The sequence below is a fragment of the Beta vulgaris genome, chromosome 7, assembly GCF_026745355.1.
Source record: "Beta vulgaris subsp. vulgaris cultivar EL10 chromosome 7, EL10.2, whole genome shotgun sequence".
NCBI lineage: Eukaryota > Viridiplantae > Streptophyta > Magnoliopsida > Caryophyllales > Amaranthaceae > Beta > Beta vulgaris.
This window is the reverse complement of record NC_079208.1, coordinates 13,128,048-13,131,508: the sequence shown is the minus strand read 5'-3', so window position 1 is coordinate 13,131,508 and position 3,461 is coordinate 13,128,048.

The window sequence follows — 3,461 nt, the reverse complement described above, 5'->3', positions numbered from 1 at the left end:
TGAGTATTAATTATACAACATATATAGGTATTGTACTGTACTGTAAAAAAAAGAATTGTAATGTACGACATTATTGGGTTGCGTCTGCCAACATCTGTGTGAAATGATAATTTGATTATTTTTTTTAAAAAAATATCATAGATAACAGTTATAGGTAATATATGTTATATATATTATAGGAAAACATAACAGTTATTCAAGATAAGTGTTAAATTTTCCCTTTTTTCAATTTGTCATAGAAATAGCAAACATAACACTTATTTACAATATGTGTTATCTAGTGGCATAACGTGTATTATAAATGACTGTTATGTTTTCTCTGGCAAACATAACACTTTCGTCAGGTGTTATGTTTACTTTACATTACATTGACTTGGATAACACCTCAAAACTGTTATGTAAAGCCTTATTTAACAGTTATCTTTGCCCTTTTTTGTAGTAGTGTTGGTTACTTTTTGTTTAATCTTGGCTACGGATATTTGTTAAGCACAATTTAGTACTCTGTAAAATAGTCTCTTATTGACTAATACTAGTTACTAATAAAGATTTACTAGTTACTAGGTTTATGGGCAATAATCATCAAAACATTCGTTTAATTACCAGCGCCATTAACACATTTGGGGTTCAAAGTTGGTTTGCCTAAAATATTTTGCTCAATATCCAACCACACCAACATTACAATAATCAACAACACACCTTTCAAATAACTAATTTATTCAAACAAATAGTAAAGCAATAACAACCTTAATCTGACATTATAAGTCTGTTAAACAAAGAAATTATATTACAAAACAAATGAAAAGGCTTGAGACAAACAACAAGAAAATCACATTAGAATCAACGGTAAAGGGAAAAAATGAGAAAAATTAGAGAAAAAAACCTATTAATTTAAGAAATCTAAACATCACCTTATCAGAGCATGAGAGCAATCTAAAATGTATCTCTACCTTCATCATCATCAAAAGTATACAATTTCAAATCACAATCACCTTCAAAAGGTCTATTCATACCCCAAAGATCATCATTAACCCTAGAAATTACTGCATTCAACACCAATTTCATCGAAATTTGCGTTGTGACATTAATTGGAGTTGTAATCCATTTTTTACCTTCCTTAACATTTTCATTCGGCAATGTAATCCTTCACCAAAAACAAAAACACTAAAAAAAAATCTGTCAAAAAATCGTCGAAAAAGTGGAGAACGAAGAACAAAAAGGAGGAGAGAGAAACTTGATGGATTCGCTGGAGATGGAGAGATGACGGAGAATGATTTTCGCTCAAGAACTAACTGGAATGAAGAGAGAGAAGAGAAAAACGAGGGTTACTGCTATGTGTTTTTTTAAATTTTTTCTGCCCTTTTTTATTTGGGTTGTTTGTGGATAGTGGGTTATTTGTGCTGTTGTTGGTAGTTGATATTAGGTTTGGGCCTGCCTAATTATAATACTTTCTCCGTTTTTATTTAGATGTTACATTTTTCAAATCACGGACTCCTAGGTAATTTTTGGAGATGAGAGAGGTAGAGAGAATGAAAAACAATAGGGTCCCATGTGAACATGTAATAGGAGAGAGATAGAGAGAAGTTATTACCCAAAATAAAAGTGTAACATCTAATTTAAAACTTCCTAAACTAGAAAGTGTAACATCTAAAAGAAACGGAGGAAGTATTAAAATTAGACGGTCTCCTACAAGACGAGCTGTGTATATAAATATATATATATATATATATATATATATATATATATATATATATATATATAAAGGTAAGATGAAGTCCCTTGCAAGGAAGGGGGAAAATTGGGGATCCCTCCTTGTAAGGGGTGAGACTCGACCCCGTGACCTTTAGGATCAGAGGTAATGCCAATACCAATAGGTCATCACCTGATGCTCATAAAATAATTTCTTTATAGACATAGTCATATATATATACAAAGTTAAGAGACTATCATAAATACTATACTAGTATTAAACGATAGTATAACATAAAAACAATTAACTTAAATAATCTTATAAATCATAAAGATAAGGGAGTATTATGTTGTTAATCTTATACTAGTATTAAACTATCTATATGGTTGTTAACAATTTACTATTTAGCAACTAGTATGTACTTGATGATTATTTTACTATGGTTGTTACTTGTTAATGATTAATTTATTAATGTTACTTTTTTTAATAAGTTATGGTTAGCTTTTATAGGGGATAATGATTTAGGGATATAATTTATTATTATTAGTATTGTGCAACATATGAACCCTCGTTATAATCACTTAGGCCTCATATGAACCGTCGTTGTAAACATATGAATGTATAATTATCATTTGTTATAGTATTAGAACATATTAAGAGTCCTTATACTAATTTATAATCAATAGAGTATTAGATTGGTTTTACAATTATTTTGATAACAATCTATATTAAAATGATTCAACATATTGATAAATAGTTTGCTTATACTTTATCATATATAATATAGTCACAACATAATAAATATATACCGTTTATGTTTGGTATTGTTATTGCTATTATTAGCATTGTTGCTACTATTACTATTACTATTACTATTTTATTGTTATTATTATTGTCATTGTTAGTGTTCCTCTTCGTATTTGTATTACTATTTATTGTTAGCCTTTTTCTTGTTACTATTACTGTTATTATTTGTATTTTTACTATTATCATTGTCGCTTTATGTTTATTAGTGTTATTATTTTCATTACCATCATAGCTATTTACAAAGTTATATATCAATCATAATGCTTATAATAATAAATCATTTATATAAAGTTTGAAATTGAGCTTCTACTCGTAATTATTGTAGTTGGTTATAACATATAATTTTAAAACATATTATGAGTCGCTCTACTCCTCTACTCATCAGAGTGGTTTTACGCAGTTGATTAGTCAAATAAGAGTTGACTAAGAGAATACACTAAACATCACGGTAATCAATATAGTGTTTTTATTGGTTTTTCGTTATCACCCATATATTTATCACACACACATATGTATATATATGTCGATTTTATTACTTTTATTAATATGATTTGTTTACAAAATCAAGATGGCCAGACCAGGAGTTATCCGAAGTTGAATCGGCGTTCAATAGCGAATGGACCCGATGTTTCACAATGATCGAACTAAAGTCATTGCAATTCAACCCGTGCACACTTGACTCAACTCAAGCGTACATGAAACCTAAAAATGACCTCCACAAACCTGGTAAAAAATTATCTACTGACCGTCATTGCTCGAGAATGGATCGACTTGTAAATGAAACGTTCAAATCCGTCCAGCACTCGGGTATCATATGATTCAAATGTGTTCGACCCAGTTGAACAAAATCTGACCAATCACGACATAGGACACTAACTGTTAGAATCCTGACTTGTCCAAATCTGACTTGATTCACCATGGGTATACCCAAAACAGAACTCTGACACCACTAAAACCAGCCATAACG